General features: G+C 49.7%; 1 long non-coding RNA gene across 1 annotated transcript in view; it reads right to left on the bottom strand.

The window, feature by feature from the left end:
• LOC142586932 (uncharacterized) overlaps positions 1 to 23,721 on the bottom strand; it is an 81,426-nt gene that overhangs the window by 35,290 nt on the left and 22,415 nt on the right. Inside the window, exon 3 of the long non-coding RNA XR_012829302.1 lies at positions 20,000 to 20,170. This is a non-coding gene — a long non-coding RNA (uncharacterized LOC142586932). The remainder of the gene's footprint in view (positions 1 to 19,999; positions 20,171 to 23,721) is intronic.

Genomic DNA, 23,721 nt, shown 5'->3' with positions numbered 1-23,721 from the left:
TATTGGCATGTGTCCGGCTCGCGTGAGTGTCGGCGGATATCATACTTCTGTTTTTTTATGTTCTACAGCACTGCCCTCACGACCTCGTTCTGGGCCTTGACTTTCTGTCTACACATTCTGCTTTGATAGAATGTTCTGCTGGTGTTGTACAACTCGCTCTACCTGTTGCTATTGAACCTCCCGATAGTGCTCCGATACGGCTATGTTCCACAGACCATATTCGCCTCCCACACCGTGTCTCCCCCGTTCCACCTTTACCAGGTGGTGACTACATCGTATCCCCTAATCCGGTTGTCCTTCTCTCGCATAACGTCGCTTTTCCTCACACCGTCATTACCATTTCGGACAACGCGTCCTGCCTTCCACTTGTGAACTTTGGACTTTGTACACAAGTACTCCCACGCAGAATATACCTGGCGCAAATAACGCCGACTAGAGACTACAACATTTCGGCTTTAGCTTGTAAAAGCTTCTCGTGTTCAACTCTTGCTTCGCCCCCTGTCCCTTCAGACTTGAATACCCTAACCAAAATGATTGCTCCTGACCACCCGCCCCAGCGTGCTAATGAACTACGTTGCCTCCTTGCCTCATACTAGGACATATTCGACCTTGGGGATCGCCCTCTAGGACAAACATCTGTTGTAAAACACCGAATAAACACCGGTGATGCGAGCCTGATCCATCGGCAACCCTACCGCGTCTCACCTACTGAGCGAGTAATCATTCAACATGAAGTTCACCAGATGCTTTCTCGAGACATCATCGAACCTTCTTGCAGCCCATGGACATCCCCTGTTGTACTATCTAAAAAGAAGGACAACAGTTGGCGATTTTGCGTGTATTATCGACACCTCAACAAAGTAACCAAGAGGGACGTCTATCCGCTACCACGCATTGACGATGGCCTACATTGCCTGCATGGAGCAAAATATTTTTCGTCCATCGACATTCGCTCCGGCTACTGGCAAATTGCCGTCGACGACATGGACCGCGAGAAGACAGAATTTATTACTCCCGATGGCCTGTATCAGTTCAAACTGATGCCTTTCGGTTTATGTAATGCCCCGGCCACATTTGAACGAATGATGGACGCCCTCCTACATGGTTTCAAGTGGTCCATCTGCCTCTGTTACCTGGTTGACGTGATCGTTTTTTCTCCGACTTTTGCGACACACTTCGAACGCCTATCGACGATCCTATCTGTTTTCCGTCAGGCGGGGCTAAAATTTAATTCCTCTAAGTGCCACTTCGGTCGCAGAGAAATCTCTGTGCTCGGGCATCTCGTCGATTCTTCTGGTGTACGCCCTGATCACCATAAAATACGGGCAGTGGAAGACTTTCCCGTGCCAACATGTGCCAAGGATGTTCGCAGATTCTTGGGCCTTTGCTCCTACTTCCATCGGTTTGTCGAAAATTTTGCAAACTGTGCCCGCCCTCTCAATCAGCTCCTCAAGATAGACGCCGCATTCATTTGGGGCCCTGAGCAAGCTGGTGCTTTCACCAAGCTGATTGGGCTGCTTACGTCCCCGTCCATTCTCGCTCACTTTAATGCGTCAGCTCCAACAGAAGTCCGTACCGATGCCAGTGGCCACGGTATTGGCGCTATCTTGGCGCAGAAACAAGGGCGAGAGCGTGTTATTGCCTACGCCAGCCGCCTTCTTTCCTCTGCGGAGCGCAATTATTCCATCACCGAACGCGAGTGTTTGCGCAGTGGGTAAATTCCGTCCCTATTTGTACGGTCGCCAATTCACAGTCATCACTGATCACCACGCTCTGTGTTGGCTTTCGTTCCTCAAAGATCCTTCAGCGCGCCTTGGCCGCTGGGCTCGGCGCCTTCAAGAATACAACTATTCAGTTGTATACAAGATCGGCCTGTTACATCAAGATGCGGACTGCTTGTCGGGCCATCCTGTCGACCCTCCTGACGTTTCTGCGGCTGGCATACCTGTCACCGTTCTCTTTCTGACTGCTTTTCGCGATATTGGAGCCGAACAACGTCGGGACGCCTCCTTACAAGACCTTATTCAACGGCTCATTTCAACGACGCCCGATCCTTCCCTTCGCATGTTTGAACTACAAGATGGAATATTGTACCGATCTAACATGCGCCCGGACGGCCCTGCCCGACTCTTCGTTGTGCCTGCGCATCTGCGTCAGACTGTTCTCGCCCAGCTTCATGACGTCCCGACTGCCGGTCACCTTGGCGTGTCACGGACCTATGACCGCGTTCGTCGGCGGCTCTATTGGCCTGGTCTATACCGTGACGTCGGCTGTTATGTCGCTGCGTGTCATCTTTGTCAACGACGCAAAAAGCCGACCACACTATCTGCTGGTCGCCTTCAGCCACTTGACGTACCATCAGAACCATTCTTCCGCGTAGGTGTTGATCTTGTAGGCCCTTTTCCTGCGTCTGATTCGGGAAACAAGTGAATTGCTGTAGCAACAGACTACGCCACCTGATATGCAATCACACGGGCACTTCCGACAAGCTGTGCAACCGATGTCGCCGGCTTCCTCCTTGAGAACGTCATCCTTCACCACGGCGCCCCTCGACAGCTCCTTACCGACCGCGGCCCCTACTTTCTTTCTAAAGTTGTCAACAACATTCTGCACTCGTGCGCGACTAAACACAAACTTACTACTGCTTACCATCCACAAAGGAACGGTCTAACAGAGCGCCTTAACCACACCCTTACTGACATGCTGTCCATGTATGTCTCCGCTAATCATCGCGACTAGGACGTTGCGCGGCCGTTCGTTACTTTCGCCTATAATTCGTCTTGCCATGATACCGCCGGCTTCTCTCCATTCTTCCTCTTGTTTGGCCGCGACCCTACGCTACCTTTCGACACCATTCTGCCTGCTAGCCTGAATTCCACGTCCGAGTACGCCCGTGAAGCCATACTCAGAGCTCAACAAACACGCCATATTGCCCGACGTCGACTTGTGGAGTCGCAGGACAATCAGCGGCGCTTATGTGACGCCCGCCATCATGACGTACATTACACACCGGGTACCCTGGTTCTCCTTTGGTCGCCGTCGCGACGCGTTCGCCTCTCGAAGAAGTTACTTTCACGCTGTTCTGGTCCTTACCGTGTGTTGCGTAAAGTAACTGACGTCACGTACGATATCGCCCCTCTTGAGCTAATCATGGCTCAGCATCGCTCCGACGTGGTCCACGTCGCGCGTGTTAAGTTGTATCACTCGCCCGCCTCCTAACCAGCACCGAGCCGGTGCCTTCGCCGCCGGGGTTCATGTGACACGCTGACGAAGATGTTGTCAGCTTGGTCGGAAGAAGACGACGCTCTCGACTTCGCGAGCTGTCTACCATCTTGTCAGTCGCTACGATTATTCTAACTATCCTGTAAATATACGTCTGACTGGTTTTAACCCCGTAACAATATTATTTCAGCAGTTCGTTAGAAATTACTCTAAAGTTATTGAATTACACAAGGTACCAAATATTCTTATATACACCAAGCAATGGTTACGTCCACTGTATTGCCTTTGTCCAGCTATCTTGCACGTGCGAACGATAAGGGAATCTTGTCATGCCAATTTTTGTTAGTCCCAAGCATGTGAAGGCAACAGTAATGAAGAAAAACTAGTTATGGTTTACGATTGAGATTTAGAAAATGATAAGGGAAAGGGAAATGAAAGTGGCCAATAAAACCTCATGGCACTGGTAGCAGTAGTACGCACTATCTCACACTGCGTCGAAATAATCGCCACGTCGAACTAAGGAATACAGAGCAAAGCGTTGTAAACTCTGCGTTTAAACAGTATTAAGTACGGAAGACAGTTCGGCTTGCGTGGTGCAGGCGGAAAGATATCAGCAGATGTCACGACCCGACGCACCTTGTACAGGCGCCCAAATCTTTAACTGGCGTGCGCGAGCGGCGACTTTTCCGTGCGTCAGCGCCGTATGACGGGGCGCGGCTGGAAAAAGTCTGAGGCTAAGCGCATGCGGACAAAGCGCGCTCAGCTGGGCCCATCGTCTGCTAAGCCGTTTCCAGCCTCGCCCCGTCATACGGCGCTGACGCACGGAAAAGTCGCCGCTCGCGCACGCCAGTTAAAGATTTGGGCGCCTGTACATGTGGTTTTACTGCGTCCCTCAAGCTACCAGTTCCAGTCTCCCAGCGAAGACGTAAAAAACTGGAGGACGCATAAGCTTCGTCTTTAGGAGTGGAACGCGATATCATTCAAAGATCCCTGACTGATTCTCACGCGTCCGGCCACTGCAACGTAAGTAACCGTATTGTTTACCGGGAAGCACCGGCGGCAAATGTTATGCACGAAGGCGGGCTTTCTGCGGCGGAGGCGAACGCCATCTGGAGGTGTTGCAAGGAACCGGGCGCACCGCTCCGTGGCTCCAAGATATTCGAGCGCCGTCGCGCGCAATTGGCGGATGCCGTGGCCGGTCTATGCATGGCAAAAACACTGGAAGAGGGGTTTGTTTGAGTTTTCTCGTAACAAATTATGCTTTATCGTATATTCAGATAACAATCTGCTGGTATCATGTCTGTAGGTTGTGTGTAAGTCATACTTCACGATTTTTATACCTATTTTAGCTTGAGAAATTAGTTCAGTAAATTCCTTGTGCCACATGGAAGCCCTCGGTATGTGGGGTTCGAAAATCTTCTGCCAACGCCCCATATTATGCGACACGGGGCCCTTCACGCTATCGCGTTTAAAGCATTTTTCTGCTACAAGAGCTAGTCGAACGACATTTTCGCGATCTGAAGGCTGATATGACATCACCTTGTTAGTAGCTTCAAAATTTACATTTTCTCTAGCAGCGCTGCAGCGGTAAATAAATAGACTATTTATTCTATTACCCTAATAAGTCAAAAGAATTTAAACAAACCTGTTTCCCATGGCTTCCCGTTCCAAATACACTCATATTTCAAAATTCTAATTTTTATCGTCAAGGGGGTATTTAAGAAAACATTTTGGATGTCATTCGCAAAACTGCCGATTATACAAACTAATTCCTGCGAACCGATTGCACTGCGGATTTTTTGTTATAGAGCCGTTTGTATATACTGTCAAGAAGTATTTTTGGCCCCACAAAAAAATGCTTTTGAGTGTGGTGCTTAGCATTTCATAAAATATAGCTTAGCCATGCTAGTAATACTGAAAATAAATTACCTGCTACGCATCTTTATGTACATGACAGAAAAACGGGCTTAGGGGGTTAGGTTACAAAAAATTAGCGAACGGTTACATTTGTCATATATATATATATATATATATGTGTGTGTGTGTGTGTGTGTGTGTGTGTGTGTGTGTGTGTGTGTGTGTGTGTGTGTGTGTGTGTGTGTGTGTTGACACGTGCACCTGTTCGTCTTTATGGGGCGACACAATTTCATCGCCTAATAAATGTTATCGCACAGCGCAGGACGCGCCGGCATGTAAATAACGTTTCTGGAATGTTATCGATGGTTCCATCCGCTCTCTGTGACCGAATCTTGTATAATCTGATCGCATGTGTTCGCGACGCGAATAATGTAGAACTTTGTGGAAGGCACGCGGGTCCCAGCGATTACTCTGGAACATTCGACGACGGATGTATAAAAGCCGACGCGCTTCACCCGCAGATCAGATTTTGGAAGACCGCCGACTGTCTTCGCCGCTGTCGCCATTCTTTGAGTGTAGCCTGTTTTTCAAGGCACAAGTTCGCCCAATAAAAAGCTAGTTTCGTCTTTCGCAGTTGGGCTTCTTTCTTCACCGTCACTACCACGTGACATCTGGTGGAGGTGCTAATGCGTTCATGTAGGAAACGCACCCACAACGCCGCGATCCGAGCCCGAAGCCCGAGGACAAAACCAACATCACCCAAGACCAGCGTGCTAGCCGCAGACTGCAAGAACTGCCCCCAGAACACGGACTTCTACCTGAGACAACAAAGAAGACCGTGGTCAAGACAACTCAGACGGCTGCCCCAGCGTCCCCCGTTATCCTACGACAATCTCTAGACCCACCAATTTTCCATGGAGCAGTGACTAAAGACCCCGAATCCTGGCTGGAGACCTACGAACGAATCGGAACTTTCAGCAACTGGGACTCCGACAACAAGCTGCGGCATGTGTACTTCGCCTTAGAAGACGCCGCCAGAAGGTGGTTTGAGAACAGGGAGTCGACGTTGACAACATGGGACCTGTTCCGTAGCGGCTTCCTGCGCACCTTTACAAACGTCGTGCGAAAGGAAAGGGCCGAAGCTATGCTGGACGCCCGAGTGCAGCTACCCAACGAGAACGTTGCCATCTTTACGGAAGAAATGAGCCGTCTGTTCCGTCAGGCCGACCCAGATATGCCCGAGGAGAAGAAAGTCCGCCTACTTATGCGCGGTGTGAAGGAAGAACTCTTCGGCGCAATTATACGACGCCCACCGACGACCGTAGAAGAGTTCCTTCGCAAGGCCACCAGCATCGAGAAGACACCCGAAATGCGGAACCGGCAATTCAAGCGCAGCACGAGCTCTACAAACTACGCAGGAATTCAATCACTGGCCACCGACGACCTGCGCGAGACTACCCGAGCGGTCGTGCGGGAGGAGCTACGGAAGCTGCTCCCTTCATGACAGCCTCAACTGGCTTCGATTGCCGACGCCGTACGTGAGGAGCGCCAACAGCGACTCGGAGTAGTCCTTGAATCGCCGCAGCCTGAGCCGCAAGCGATGACATACGCCGCTGTAGCTCACCGTCCCGTTCCCCCTCCGCGCCCACGGCAGAGCCCAGTGACCACACAGTTCCGTCGTCCACCCTCACCCCCGCCGCCAGCACGCCAACCCGTCGCCCCACGCAGCATTCCAAGGAAGGCTGATGTTTGGCGAGCCCCCGACCACCGCCCGCTCTGCTATCACTGTGGAGAAGCCGGCCATGTTTACCGCCGATGCCATACCGCGACTTGGGACTGAGAGGGTTCGCCGTCATCGCGCCGCGTCCACAGCATGGGGAGCGCCCATGTGACATCGCCGATTACCTAGCCGCCACTCAGTGGAACTCTCGACGACCGTCCCGTTCACCGTCACCAGGCCGCTACCTGTCGCCGTAGCACCGTCCATACACTGGCCCCGCCCGGGGCCGTTCAGCGAGCCCATATCCGGAAAACTAAAAGCAGCAACCGATAGAGGTACGGTTGCTGTTCGTCGAACTGACGAAGATCCTCCGCCGCCGACGAAGACGACGAAGAGACCATCTCGATGACATAATAACGACAAGCCGCCATCCCGACGAAGTCAGGAAGCCAAGAATACACCGACGAAAGACGGCTTGACGACGCGACGTTCCAGCTTCAGTTCAACACGACGCAGCCGTGATCAGACGCCAAGACATAAGTGCAATGCCAAACAAAGAACCACCGACCTCGACGTGCTTCTCGACGGCCACGCAGTCACCACTTTAGTGGACACAGGAGCCGATTACTCCGTCATGCCTGGACCCATCGCTGCGCAGTTGAAGAAAGTTAAAACTGCATGGGAAGGCCCTCAAATTCGGACCGCTGGAGGACACCTCATCACGCCGACTGGAATCTGCACGGCAAGAATAACCATTCATGACCGGATTTACCCTGCCACCTTCGTTATCCTCCAGCACTGTACACGAGACGTCATTCTCGGTATGGACTTCCTGAACCAACATGGCTCAATCACCAACCTGAATTCGAAGTCAATAACGCTGTCGGATGAAAAAGCGATGCCGCCGGAGAGCCCTCGTAGTCACCACGCCTTGAGTGTGCACGAAGATCAAGTAAGCATCCCGCCTCGCTCCAGCTTTGTTATTTTGGTCGGCACCGAAACACCCGCTCACGTAGAAGACATCATCGAGGGCGACCAACATCTAATGCTCGACCGTGAAATTTGCGTCGCAAGAGGGATCGCTCGACAGCATGGAGGGAAAACCGAAGTGTTGCTGACAAACTTCAGCCTGGAGTTCAAGCACATCAACAAGCGCACGACGATCGCGTACATCGAGGAAATTCTGGAAACCAGTAACGCGTTTGTCCTCTCGGATTCCGCCGCACCTACCCCGACGACCATGGTTCCCGAACCAGACTACCACATTAATCCAAGTCTCCCCGTGATTAAGCAACAGCAGCTGAGAAGTCTGCTCCGACGATACAAAGGCTGCTTTTCGACGTCATCGAGGATTCGACAAACACCAGTTTCAAAGCATCGCATAATAAACGAACAGTGCGCTCAACCACTCCGCCAGAGCCCTTACTGAGTTTCGACGCGTGAACGTGAAGCTATTAGGCAACAAGTCGACGAAATGCTGCGAGACGACATCATCCAGCCGTCGAAAAGCCCGTGGGCATCTCCTGTAGTCCTCGTGAGGAAAAATGACGGAACCTTACGTTTCTACGTTGATTATCGTCGACTGAACAAAATCAGGAAGAAGGATGTATACCCCAACCACCGATAGACGACGCGTTAGATCGGCTCTGCAACGCAAAATACTTCTCGTCGATGGACCTGAAGTCTGGCTACTGGCAAATCGAAGTCAACGAGAGAGATAGCGAAAAGATAGCCTTCAACACGCCAAGCGGCCTCTACGAATTCAAGGTAATGCCATTCGGACTGTGCTCGGTGCCTGCAACGTTCCAGCGCGTCATGGACACGGTGTTAGCAGGATTGAAGTGGCTTGTCTTGTTTACTTGGATGACTTCGTCGTCATCGCCGGAAATTTCGACGATCACCTTCGGTGGCTTGGGACAGTACTAGAGGCCATCAAGTCATCAGCGCTTACTCTGAAGCCAGGAAAGTGCAGCTTCGCTTACAATGAGCTTCTGTCCCTAGGCCACGTCATCAGCAAGTCTGGAGTCCGCCCCGACCCGCAGAAGACAGCTGCCATCGCAAAGTTCCCGCAGTACGTAGATTTCTTGGCATGTGTGCCTACTACAGGCGATTTGTCAAGGACTTTTCACGCATCGCTGAGCCACTGACGCAGCTAACAAAATGTGACGTTGAGTTCAAGTGGGAAACGCCACAGGCCGACGCATTTCAAGAACTCAAACGACGCATGCAGTCGCCGCCCGTACTTGCGCACTTCGATGAGCACGCTGATACCGCAATCCACACTGACGCCAGTACCCTAGGCCTCGATGCCGTTCTAGTCCAGAGAAAAAAAATGGACATGAACACGTGATAGCTTACGCTAGCCGGTCGTTGTCAAAAGCGGAAGGCAATTATTCTACAACCGAAAACGAATGCCTCGCCATCGTTTGGGCTACAGCAAAATTCCGCCCTTACCTATATAGCAGGCCATTCAATGTACTCAACGACAATCACGCGTTGTGTTGGGTAGCTAACTTAAAGGACCCTTCAGGACGGCTGGCGCGGTGGAGCCTCAGACTACACGAATACGACATCACTGTAACCTACAAGTCCGGACGAAAACACTCAGATGCCGATTGGCTGTCACGCGCCCCCATTGACTCGCCGCCGCAAGATGACGAAGATGACGACGCCTTCCTTGGCATTTTAAGCGCAGAAGACTTCGCTGAACAGCAACGAGCAGACCCGGAGCTAAGGCCTCGTTGATTATTTGGAAGGGCAAACCGACGTTGCCCCTACGGCATTTAAGCGCGGATTGTCTTCGTTCACGCTTCAAAACAATTTACTCGTGAAGAAGAACTTCTCACCAGTCCGCAGCAACTACCTTCTTGTTGTCCCGTCGGCGCTGCGTCCAGAAGCACAGCACGCCCTACATGACGATCCGACCGCTGGGCACCTCGGTTTCTCCCGGACGCTATCGAGGATACAAGAAAGGTATTACTGGCCGCGCCTAACCGCCGATGTCGCCCGTTACGTGAAGACATGTCGAGGCTGTCAGCGACGCAAGACACCACCGACAAGGCCAGCGGGATTACTACAGCCGATCAAGCCTCCTTACCGACCTTTTCAGCAGATCGGGATGGACTTGCTGGGACCGTTTCCGACATCAACGTCCGGAAATAAATGGATCGTCGTGGCGACGGACTATCTTACCCGCTTCGCTGAAACTAAAGCCCTACCGAAAGGCAGCGCAGCCGAAGTGGCGAAATTTTTCGTCGAGAACATCCTGCTGCGACATGGCGCCGCCGAAGTCATCACCGATAGAGGAACGGCCTTTACAGCGGAGCTCACCCAAGCCCTTCTGCAGTACAGTCAGACAAGGCACAGGAGGACAACGGCCTACCACCCATAGACGAATGGTCTTACGGAGCGACTGAATAAGACCCTCGCCGACATGCTAGCAATGTACGTCGACGTCGAACCCAAGACCTGGGATGCCGTCCTGCCGTACGTAACATTCGCTTACAAGATGGCGGTGCAAGAAACAAGACAGATCACGCCGTTCAAGCTAGTATACGGCAGGAACCAGACGACGACGCTCGACGCCATGCTGCCGCACGTCACTGACGAGGAGAATCTGGACGTCGCTACCTATCTCCAGCGCGCCGAAGAAGCCCGACAGCTCGCCCGCCTGCGTATCAAGAACCAACAGCCGACACTGCAACCTCCGAGGACGCTTCGTCGAGTTCCAGCCCGGCGACCATGTCTGGGTATGGACCCCGATACGCTGACGAGGCTTGAGTCAGAAACTACTGCGACGCTATTTCGGACCCTACAAGGTCATCCGACGTATTGGCGCACTGGACTATGAGGTATGCCAGACGGCATTTCGCATTCACAGCGGCGCCGCGCACGATCTGAAGTGGTCCACGTGGTGCGTCTTAAACGCTTTTACGGACGCTGACGAACTTCCTTATTTTGATGTTTTCGTTGCTACGAGTGCTTTTTCTTTATTACTTTCGTGTGTTTGCAGCATCGGGTCGATTCTTCTTAAGAGGGGTGTATTGACACGTGTACCTGTTTGTCTTTATCGGGCGACACAATTTCACCGCCTAATAAACGTTATCGCACAGCGCAGGAGACGCCGGCATGTAAAAGAAGTTTCTGGAATGTTATCGATGGTTCCATCCGCTGTCTGTGACCGAACCTTGTATAATCTGATCGCATGTGCTCGCGACGCGAATAATGTAGAACTTTGTGGAAGGCACACGAGTCCCAACGATTACTCTGGAACATTTGACGACGGAAGTATAAAAGCCGACGCGCTTGACCCGCAGATCAGATTTTCGACGATCGCCGACTGTTTGCGCCGCTGTCGCCATTCTTTGAGTGTAGCCTGTTTTTGAGGGCACAAGTTCGCCCAACAAAACGCTAGTTTCGTCTTTCGCAGTTGGGCTGCTTTCTTCACCGTCACTACCACGTGACAATAAATATATATATATATTGTAAAGGAGATTTATTAGGGTTCGCAGCAACCGCCGGTTCTACGATGCACCGAGCAGTTCCCGAGCTCGAGCTTCTGCTGCGCGCTTGATGCTGCCGATGCTGCTGACTGCGCGCACGTTCGTCATCTTCCTTACAATAGCCCCGTGGAAATAGAGGAGCCATCCTGGAGACTTAGTTTTCTAGAAGGGCGGTAGAACGGTGATACGGCTTGAGACGCTGAACATGAACGACTTCGCGGCTACGACGTCGCATGTCGGACGGCGGCGTTAGCGGCTCAATTAGGTAATTCACGGGTGATGTTCTCTCGAGAACGCGGTATGGCCCGACGTACTTCGGAAGGAGTTTTGAAGCTAGCCCAGGCGTGTGGTGTGGCACTAACAACCAGACGAGAGCACGCGGGAGAAAAGTGGGAGTCGAGTTCTGGGTATCGTGAACGGCTTTTTGACGGTTCTGGTCGTCCGAGGTGAATCGACGGGCCAGCTCGCGACATTCCTCGGCGTGTCTGGCGGCTTCCGAGATTGGCAGGCATTCGGATGGGTCTGGCCGGTAGGGCAGAATGGTGTCGATTGTGTGCGAAGGATGACGGCCGTAAAGAAGGTAAAAGGGTGAGAATCCGGTAGTGGCCTGAGTCGCGGTGTTGTACGCATAGGTGACAAACGGAAGAACGAGGTCCCAATTAGAGTGATCAGGTGAAACATGCATGGCGAGCATGTCACCAAGAGTTCGATTAAAGCGTTCCGCGGTACCGTTAGTCTGTGGGTGATAAGCAGTGTATTTACGATGAACAATAGCGCATTCAGCAAGCAGTTGTTCGATGACTTCGGATAAGAAGGCGCGGCCTCTGTAGCTTAAATGTTCACGTGGACCGCCATGACGAAGGAGAAAACGGCGAAGTATGAAATTGGCGACCTCCTGCGCTGTAGCATTTGGTAGAGCAGCGGTCTCGCCATAACGGGTTAAGTGGTCTACCGCAACGATTATCCACCTATTGCCAGTAGGAGTCAACGGAAGTGGCCCGTAGAGATCGATGCCCACGCGATAAAAGGGTCGGGAAGGGCATTGTAAAGGCTGGAGTTCACCGGCAGAGTTGTGCGGTGGCGCTTTCCGGCGTTGGCACTCATGACAAGAGCGGACGAATGTTCGAACGAAATTGTACATTCCCCGCCAGTAATAGCGGTGTCGAAGTCTTTCGTAGGTTTTGAAGACTCCCGCGTGGCCACGCTGAGGGTCGACGTGGAACGAGGAGCAGAGCTCTGATCGCAAGGTTCTCGGAATGACAAATAACCAGGTGCGTCCCTCTGGGGCATAGTTGCGTCGATATAGTAGCTCGTCGCGAATCGCAAAATGAGGCACTTGGCGCCGAAGCGTACGTGACGCTGGAACTTTCGACGAATACGAGAGAAGGTCGAGCAGAGATGCAGTCCAGGGATCATTACGCTGTGCAGCAGCGATAGCGTCAACGTCCAGAGAGGATAATGTGCTCTCGCAGGAAGAGTCGTGACTGGCCTTCGGGGGAAGCGGTGATCGGGATAGCGCATCAGCGTCATAGTGCTTTTGCCCGGAACGGAAAACCACGCGAATGTCATATTCTTGGATTCGCAATGCCCAGCGGGCAAGGCGGCCGGATGGATCTTTGAGCGTCGACAGCCAACATAGTGCGTGGTGGTCGGTCACTACGTCAAACGATCGGCTGTATAAATATGGGCGAAACTTGCCAAGCGCCCACACAATGGCCAAACACTCCTTTTCTGTAACGCTGTAATTTGTTTCCGCCTTGGTTAACGTGCGACTCGCGTATGCGACGACGTATTCTGTGTGGCCAGGTTGACGCTGTGCCAACACAGCGCCAAGGCCTACACCGCTTGCATCGGTATGGATTTCGGTTGGCGCTTGAAGGTCAAAATGGCGAAGAATGGGTGGCGTCGTGAGAAGACGGCGCAAGGTTGCGAAGGCGTCGTCACACTCTGGAGACCATGATGAGAGATCTCGAGCGCCACCAAGGATCTGCGTGAGAGGCGATATAATTGACGCAAAGTTTCGAACGAATCGCCGGAAGTAAGAGCAGAGGCCGATAAAACTGCGTAGCTCTTGCATAGTGGTAGGTTTTGGGAACGCAGTAACAGCACGTAGCTTCTCGAGATCCGGGCGAATGCCCTCCTTTGACACGACATGTCCTAAAATTGTGAGCTGACGAACAGCAAATCTACACTTCTTCAGGTTAAGTTGCAACCCGGCGTTGGTCAAGCAAGTGAGTACGTGCTGGAGACGGAGCAGGTGCGTTGCGAAATCAGGGGCGAACACCACAATGTCGTCACGATAACAAAGACAGATTTTCCATTTGAGGCCACGTAGAACATTATCCATCATTCTTTCGAACGTAGCAGGAGCGTTGCAAAATCCGCAAGGCATGACGGTGAATTCATACAAGCCGTCTGGTGTAACAAAGGCAGTTTTCGGGCGATCGGCCTCTGCCATCGGAACCTGCCAGTAGCCTGCCGCAAATCCAGCGAAGAAAACAACTCGGCTCCCTGTAAACAGTCCAGAGCATCATCGATGCGTGGTAATGGGTAGACATCCTTCAGCGTGATCTTATTCAATCGTCGATAATCAACACAGAAGCGGATGGAAGCGTCTTTTTTTGTGACGAGGACCACGGGAGAGGCCCATGGGCTTTGGGAAGGTCGAATGACGCCTCGACGGAGCATGTCATCGACCTGGTGTGCAATGACGCGACGTTCCGTAGCGGACACGCGATATGGTCTTTGTCGCAGCGGTGAGTGAGAGCCAGTGTCGGTGTAATGCTCGACCTTCGATGCACGGCCAAGAGATGGTTGCGCAACGTCGAAAGAACGGCGGAAGTGCTGAAGGAGTGCGAGAAGTTCAGATCGCTGCCAATGCGTCAGATCTTCGGCGATGAATGGGTTGAACACACCAGTCCATGTTGAGTCGGGTACGGAGAGGGCACTCAGTTCATGGACGGCAGTAGAAGGCACTTCGTCGAGGACGGAGACAATTCGTGTTGAATCGACCGACTCAACGTAACCAAGGCATTCGCGACGGAGCAGTGATAGCGGCGATGAAAGATGATTGTAAATGGGCATCGTGTTGACACCGACGGCAAGTTCAAGAGCTGCAAAGGGCAAAGGAAGCGCTCTTCGGGTAACAAAGTGATGAGAGGGCATGAAGAAGACCGTCCCGTCGGATATGATACTACAGAAGACTGGTACGAAAGCTGAAGAGCGCGGAGGAATACAGGTGTCTTCTTTCACGACAATTTTAGCGGCAGGATGAGCATCGACGGAGGCCAGGTCACCAAGGTGGAAAAGTTCAATCGCAGCCCGAGCGCAATTGATGATGGCATTGTGGCGTGAGAGAAAATCCCATCCTAGAATAACGGCGTGGGATCACGATGAAAGAACTATGAATTCAATCGTGTACAAAACGTCCTGTATGGTCACACGGGCAGTACAAACAGCGGTAGGGCGAATGGGTTGAGCACTCGCCGTTCGCAGCGACAATCCAGACAGAGACGTCGTCACTTTACGAAGCGAACGGCAAAATCTTGCATCCATACCTTAAATAGTGGCACCGGTATCGACGAGGGCGACTGTAGCGACATCTTCGATAAACACATCAATGACATTGGCAGGTAAAGGAGGAGGACTTCGGCATGTCGACACTTGCGCAGTTCTTGCCTCAGGAACTGCGTCGTCTAGTTTCCCTCTTCGTTAGAGATGCATAGGGGATGCATAGGGGAAAGCGATCGGCGACGTGGGAAGGGTGACCGGAGGCGTTCGAAGCGAGGACGGCGATCAGTCTGAGAGCGAGCTGGTGATGGGTCGAAGGATCCGTAAGGCGCAGTTGGATCAGGCGGCACATAGGGCGCGCGACGATCGCCATCGAGCGCCTGCGATCGGTGGCGGCAGAACCTCGCGACATGGCCGGGATACCTGCAGGCGAAGCATATAGGGCGATTGTACGGCGTACGCCACGGGTTAGTGAGGGCAGTGGTGGTCCAGGGCACGGGAGGGGGAGGGCGGTGCACCGGCTGCTGGAAGCGACGCACGGGCACAGTGCTAGGGGCCATTGCAGCAACGGTAGCATAAGTGAGTGGTGTAGTCATGACATCTTGCTGGTCAACTGCCGGCAGCGCTTCCGCGACCTCTTCATGCATCACGTTACGGAGATGAGACGGCAAAGTGCTGGCAGACTCCGGAGTAACGGACACCAGAGATAGCTGTGTGCAACTTCTTCACGGACGAAATCCTTGATTTGGGTTATCAGACCCGCCGCGGTTGCTCAGTGGCTATGGTGTTGGGCTGCTGAGCACGAGGTCGCGGGATCGAATCCCGGCCACGGCGGCCGCATTTCGATGGGGGCGAAATGCGAAAACACCCGTGTGCTTAGATTTAGGTGCACGTTAAAGAACCCCAGGTGGTCAAAATTTCCGGAGTCCTCCACTACGGCGTGCCTCATAATCAGAAAGTGGTTTTGGCACGTAAAACCCCAAATATTATTATTATTATATTTGGGTTATCAGGGAGGCTTGTTCTGGGCCGGTGGTCAGGCTGCAGAGTGACGTCGCATTTGGTGTGGGATGTCGCCTTGTCAGAGCTCGCTGCTTACGCAACTCATCATAGCTCTGGCACAAGCTGATGACGTCGCCAACAGTGCGTGGGTCCTTGGCCAGAAGCATCTGGAACGCGTCATCATCGATTCCCTTCATGACGTGCTTGATCTTTTCCGCTTCCGTCATGGCAGCGTTCACGCGCCTGCACAAATCTAGAATGTCTTCTATATAGCTGGTGAATGTCTCACCCGTGTCCTATGCGCGTGTACGCAAACGCTGCTCGGCTCGGAGTTTCCTGACGGCAGGTCGGTCAAATACTTCTGTAATCGAAGTCTTGAACGCCGACCACGTTCGGATATCCCTCTCATCATTTCTGAACCAGAGGCTGGCCACGCCCGCGAGATAGAATGATACGTAAGCCAGTTTATCTGAGTCATTCCATTTGTTATGAACGCTCACCCGATCGTAGAGCGACAGCCACTCTTCAACGTCGTTGTCGTCGGTTCCGCTGAAGATGGGAGGCTCCCGTTGGCGAACGGTGCCAGGGCAAGGGACGGGTGGCGGTGGAAGAGTCTGCTGGTCGGCGTCCGGCATGGCAGAGGGTAGCGTCCGAGAACGGAGTTCCAGGATGGTAGAGTGGAACGTTACCCAGCACGGCTCCACCACTTGGTAAAGGAGATTTATTAGGGTTCGCAGCGACCGCCGGTTCTACGATGCACCGAGCAGTTCCCGAGCTCGAGCTTCTGCTGCGGGCGTGATGCTGCCGATGCTGCTGACCCAGTGCGCACGTTCGTTATCTTCCTTACAATATATATATATACATATACATATATATATATATATATATATATATATATATATATTGTGAGACTAGGTTTAGGCAGCCAGTCTCTTCTTTATTCTCCCGAGTGAGAGCCCCACCACCAGGGTCCAAAACGGTGATGATGAGTATGTACAGGTGAGAATATGAAGCGTATGAATAATGCTCACACTAATTTCCCCGCACGCGCAAGCGGCCAGCCAGGCCGCGACTTAACCAGGCCGCGACTTAGCCAGGAGGGGAACGCCGAACGAATCGTTTTAGGCGCGAAACGTGAACGATCTCCGAACCACCACAACGATGGTCGGAAGAAACGTCTACGGGAGTAACGCGATAGTTCACGGGGGATGTTTGTTCGTTAATAATATAGGGTCCAAGAAAGCGGGATTCAAACTTCTCGCACAAACCGGGTGTACGAATGGGCGTCCAAAGGAGCACTTCCTCTCCAGGACGAAAGGAGACATCGCGACGAGAGATGTCGTAACGTTGCTTGCGATCTAGCTGACTGACTTCTGTGTTGAAGCGAGCACGTTGACGGCATTCCTCAAGTCTCGAGACGAACTGTTCGGGTATACTGGCCGAGGTGTTAGTTGGGGCATTGAAGAAAGCGGCGTCGATGGTGAATGTCGGGGAACGGCCGTAAACTAGGTAGAAAGGTGAGTATCCCGTAGTTCGTTGGATAGCGGTGTTGTGAGCAAAAGTCACGAAAGGTAAAAGTTTGTCCCAGTTGTCGTGGTTTGGCCCGATATACATGGATATCATATCTATCAGTGTGCGATGAAATCGCTCGGTTAAGCCATTTGTTTGTGGGTGATATGCGGATGTTGTCTTATGAACTGTGCCACAAGCTCCGAGTACTTCCGCTAGCATAGTTGACATGAAAGTCTTGCCGCGGTCGCTTAACAGTACACGAGGTGCACCATGGCGCAGCACAATGGCATCTAGAAAGAAGGTGGCAACGTCGGAGGCCGAACTAGAGCGTAGAGGAGCGGTCTCTGCGTAACGTGTGAGCTGGTCAACAGCTGTCACGACCCATCGATGACCCGCTGGCGTTATGGGCAGAGGGCCGACTAGGTCTATACCAACGATGGCAAACGGTGTCTCGGGACATGGGATGGGCTGTAAAAGCCCAGCAGGAGGCGAAGTCGGACGTTTCCGCCGTTGACACTGAACGCAAGAAGCGACGTACTTGGCCACAAAGGTAGACATGCCTGGCCAAAAGAAACGGCTCCTAACGCGGTGGTATGTCTTGTGGAATCCCAAATGGCCAGCAGATGGGTCGTCGTGCAAGGCTTCAAGGACTTGTGTGCGCATCGAACGTGGAAGAATAGGTACCCAGCGGTGTCCGTCGGAGTTGTATACGTAGCGGTACAGCACATCGTTGTCAAGCTTAAATAGTCGCAGCTGTCGACGTAATCTGGCATTTGGTGCAGATGTAGTTCCGCACAGGCGTTGGATGATGCTGTCGCAGTAGGGGTCAGAACGTTGACACGAGGCGAGGTGAGTGACGCGATTGGAAGATAACGTGTCAGTAACCGATAGAGGTAATAACGGTAATAACGGGAGTGACGACTTCGTCTCATCATCAAGTGGCGAGCAATGGGGAGGTGTACTCGAAGCTAATAGTGGCAGCGGGCAGCGAGAGAGAGCGTCGGCATCTTGATGCTTTTTCCCAGACTTGTAGACAACGTCAAAATCGTACTCTTGTAAGCGTACCACCCAGCGACCAAGTCGTCCGGACAGATTTTTGATTGACGACAACCAGCATAAGGCGTGGTGGTCGGTTATGACCGTGAAATGGCGTCCGTAAAGATATGGTCGAAATTTTTGGATTGCCCAAACTACTGCGAGACATTCCTGTTCTGTGATCGAGTAATTCTTTTCGGCAGGTGTTAGTGCGCGACTGGCATAGGCAACAACTCTCTCTCGTGAGGTGGTATCACGCTGTAAAAGTACAGCACCGATCCCATGGCCACTAGCGTCGGTGTGCAAGCAAGTTGGTGCGTTCTCATCGAAGTGACAGAGGACAGGGTCGGTGGTTAATGCCTGCTTGAGGGCTTGAAAAGAAAGTTCGCATTCATCTGTCCAAGGGAAAGCAGTGCCCGACGTGAGCAACTTGTGTAGCGGCGACGCCACGGCCGCAAAATGACTGATAAAGCGGCGGAAGTAGGATGCCAGGCCCAAGAAACTTCTTAATTGCTTTTGATTTTCAGGGCGAGGGAAGCGAAGCACGGCAGCAACCTTTTCGGGATCCGGTCGAACGCCATCTATGCTGAGAAGATGGCCCAACACTGTGATGTTCCTTCTGGCAAATTGGCATTTCTTTGTGTTGAGTTGGAGTCCAGCGTTGGAAATGCATGTGAAAACTTCGTCCAAGCGCTCAAGGTGCTGACGAAAAGTTGTATGTATATATATATATATATAAGAAGCCAACAAACACTGACACCAAGGACAACATAGAGGAAATTACTTGTGTTTAATAAATGAAATGAAGAAATGATAACTTAATGGAAATTAAAGTGGATGAAAAAACAACTTGCCGCAGGTGGGAACCGAACCCACAACCTTCGGGCCCCTCGGTTAACCCCCTTTCTTCTCGATATATATATATATATATATATATATATATATATATATATATATATATATATATATATATATATATATATATATATATATATAATACCTGTATATCCCTGTCTCAATTCACGTACCCTTAACCACGTAATGAACCGTATTTAGAACTTGCATGCATATCAGTTTGTTTAAATGCTGACTCTTAGTTGATTGTATAAGCTTTCGCAATGTAATCCGCTGATAAGTTCAGGTGATAACTGTAATAGGCTCCCCCATATTCTGATAAATTTTGTAAAAAATGTTAGCGTTCTGCATACAGGGGTTCGCAGTTCGTCCGTGGAACATAAAGGGCATGAAGTAGAGGGTGATATTTCAGTATTTCTATTCTAACAGTCCTTTGTTTGCACTATGTGCGCATGCTACGTTATCGTGCACATTCAAGCTGCAAATATGCAAATATTGATAACGCACGAAAGTATGCTACACAAGCCCGTGCTTCTTCCAACCACTCGTGTCGTTTTCACGTTTAGGTTGCAGTCAAAAGTTGATCGAATGCCAAGATACAAAAAACAATTTCTTAGAAATCCTGATTACCAAGGAATGAACATGCCGCATTTGCCTGATTTCACAATGCAGCAAGCTAAATTTCTTAAAATTTTAGCGTTGCAAAAAACGAGGCAGTATTTGTGTATATAAAATTAGGAAGAAAAAAGCGAAAAAACGAAACATTTCTCCCACAGAAACCTACTGCATTCTGCTGGCTTCACACATTTGCCGTCTGCCCTTCGGGCCGTCTTTCGGACGCAGGCGCATCTCAGGGTGAGGTAATTGCATTTCCATTCGGGGACGCCCGGGCATAATTCTTGGAACACGCGCCGCTTCCGTGGGCAGATACTCAGTCGTTGGTTATTGTAACAACCTAAAGAAACAAAAAAAGTTACTGCTGATTTGCATAATAATTCACTCCAAGCATCCTGTACTCTGTACTGCTTCTTTCTACAATATGAGATATTGTGCTCGTAGTGGAGTGACCAGGCGCGGCGTTTTCACAGCATTCGTTAAATACAACTGGTTAATTTGTTAGCAGCGATCATTCCTTGGATTGGGTTCAACATACAGGATATGTGAGGATAGACCAGATATTTAGTATAGAGCCAGGCAAGCGTCGTATTACTTTTTTCCCGCTTCATGTTATTGAGCTTTTTTGTCAATAGACAAAAGTGTCGATACAGAATACTGAAGGGAAAGCTAAAACCCTATTAAGCCTGATTTAGCCTGCTAAAATGCTGATAATCCTTTGAAATGTGCTCGAAGCTGAAGCGAAAAATTTTGAGAAACGGAAAACATCGCAATGCTATAGCAAAGTATGGAGCCCTAACAACACAAGGACGAGAAATAAAGAACGCGTTAGAATTTTCGAACAAGGATGGAAAAAGTAAATTGAGAGGCAAATAAAGGGAGCTGAAAGAGAATTATCTTGAAGTTTTGTGTCAAAAACAGTAAAAGTTAGTCTTGTTACTTTGGTGTGGCGCTTTCGTTTGGCCTGCAGTGGTATAATCATGTCGATTGAATTTGTGCCAGGGCATTCAGAAAACTGCGTCATCTGGAGGTAAGTCAGTTAAGCAGTTAAGAGGAGCTGCGAAATAGTGCTAATTAAAGCCTGGATAACCTTAGTCTAACCTGTTTGGGAGTATGCCTTAGTGGCCTGGCAGCCGAGTACTGCGCATGCTAATACTAAGCTCGTAAAAGTGAAGCAAATAATGAGCTTTATATATCGTCCTTAAAACCGAGTTTTGTCGCTCTCGCTCTCTGAATGTGATCTATCGATATTCACGTGCGAATATAGGCGCACGCTTGAGAGCATTTCCACCCTTCACAAGATTCTTAACTGCAACAATAAGGTTGATTGACCGATTTGGTTACACAATCCTTCAGTCAGAGCTACCCATCGCACTCACCCATTGCATGTATAAACATTTATGTGTTTTCTTAACTACTTGAAATTTTCTTCTTTTTTTTGCCCCCTTAGTTGAGCTTTGGAATTGCGTAAATGCTTATTTGGGGCTCTTGTCTGATGTGGAAGCTCTGTGCGAAGTTTCTCACCAAGTCAATTTTTAACTTCATTCCTGTGAATTGTCTACCATAGACGGTAGAATAAATTATTCGCATTCTGCATTTACCGCAGGCAATGTTAGCTTTGTTACACTTGTCAATATTCAAGCACACTTTGAAATGAAGCAATCGCATTACACGCGTACAGAAATGTCTGACAATGTTGAATATGATTACTTTGTTCTGTTTTCTATATTTTGCCCGCTCTTGCAATGTGCCTGTTTCTTGAGATAGCAGTAGGCGTAAATAAGTATTAAATGAATAAAAAGACACATATTCGTTGTGTTTACAGTGGAAAAGAAGGTGCCTATCACCTATCCTTAATTATGTGAGAAAGCTGAAATATATGAAACTTCTGTAGTTGTATTATACTAAAGTTTTATGATCTAAGAAAAATTACAGTCTATGACACAAATCCGTGCAATTAAAAAAGTAAAGATAGAGAGCCCATTGTATCGATACAAGAAAGATGAAATCTACGGGAACTGATGTTATTACGAACTAGGATATTCTTCAACACTTTCTGCGGTATTCATTAACACGCTCCTCGTAACCGGAATGCTTTCTAGAATAGCATCTCCTTGTTCAGGGTAGACTGTAAGCATGCCTTTTAAATGTACAGGTTCTGTATTTCCTAAAAGTTCATGTTACATAAATTTTATTTTCGTTTGTATGCTTTCTAAAATATTGAAATTAATAATCTAAATGCCTTTCAGCAGAGAGCGTTTTTTTTATCTAGTCACTGAATGATCAATCTTCTGAACGTCTCGCATATCCTTCAATTATATAAGGGAATTTGTTTGGCAAAGTAGCGTGTATTTGATATGATATGGAATAGCACTGCGTATAGTAAAGGGTACTTTTAGCATAAAAGCACCAGTTTGATGCGTTTCTACAAGCACCCCGCCGCCCTGCTTAGATCTTATGTAAAGTTGTGAACCTGCGCATTGCAAGCTATATTGTTTTGTATATATAAGTTCGGAAATTTCAGGTGGCCTGGAAGAGTACCGTTAAGGGAAAATGTATTGGATTTCTCAATGCTAATAAAATTATACATGTCGTTCTATTGCATGTTCAGCTGCAGTTTATTTATATCTAACCAAGCCGGCAGTTATGTTAAGAGGGGATGGTACCCAAAACACCGTTTCTTAAAAGTAGGACCAATAATACTTCATCCTATGGAGAACATGTCCACCAAGTGGCGCGCTTGTAGTTGCAACACAAGCGATTAAAAAAAATCGGGCCTCTAATGCATACCCACTCGTGAAAGTGGGCGTGGCTCCTAAAAGATTGTTTGCGTTGAAATTTCGACTATAAATAAAGTAACGCCACAGTAAAATAAACAACGAAGCTAGGTCAAGGCGAGTGCCAGAAAAGCTTTCCGAAAGAAATCGGATGCAAATGGTGCTGCAGACAACGCCCTAAATGCGTACTAAGATGGTCAAAAGGTTTAAACTTCAAACAAGATTTCTGAAAACGTTGTTTCGACTTGCATAAGAAAGATTTACTCTGCAATAAAAAACGCTTTTCCTTTGAAATTTTTAAGGCATAATTGCTCAGTGGTGATGCCGAGACTGACCTAAATACGTAATTTTTTCAGTGACAACTTTTTCGTAATTACCACTTTCCAGATCCGAAGACCGCCTATTTAGAATGTGAAATCTAAAAAAACGTCCTTCAGGAATGCAAGTATAAAATTTATTGCTTTTAGTTCTCTAAAAACCCTGTGTTATAGTGAAGACGTGATAGCACTTTGGTCGTTCTAGACGAAATCGTTGTTTTTTGAGTGTTCGTTTAATCAACGAAAAAAAATGGTTTCACTTAAATTTTTTGTAAATGACATACTACCCAACTTTTTTGTCGAATTTTCACATGGAAGAAGCAGAAACACATTTATGTAGCTGTGCAGATTGTTATTTGCTTGTGCCAAGTGGAACTTGATATATTCGCCAATAGCGTTAAAGTTGTCTACCCGGGTACCATCTCCCTTATATAAAATTAAATTATAGGGTTTTACTTGCCAAAACCACTTTCTGATTATGAGGCACGCCGTAGTGGGGGACTCCGGAAATTTCGAACACCTGGGGTTCTTTAAGGTGCACCTAAATCTAAGTACACGGGTGTTTTCGCATTTCGCCCCCATCGAAATGCGGCCGCCGTGGCCGGGATTCGATCCCGCGCCTTCGTGCTCAGCAGCCTAACATCATAGCCACTGAGCAACCACTGCGGGTATCTCCCTTATATAGCTTAAATTCTTGCTATTCGCGAAGTGTTGTTCGAAAGAAAAAATAACTATTTCTGCATACATCACTGACTTCGGTGATTGTGGAATCGTAACAAAGTCATTCATAGCAAGTA

This window comes from Dermacentor variabilis, chromosome 7 (assembly GCF_050947875.1).
Source record: "Dermacentor variabilis isolate Ectoservices chromosome 7, ASM5094787v1, whole genome shotgun sequence".
NCBI classification, from domain to species: domain Eukaryota; kingdom Metazoa; phylum Arthropoda; class Arachnida; order Ixodida; family Ixodidae; genus Dermacentor; species Dermacentor variabilis.
Note: the sequence above shows the minus strand (reverse complement) of the source record. Positions and strands in the feature narration are given on the sequence as shown.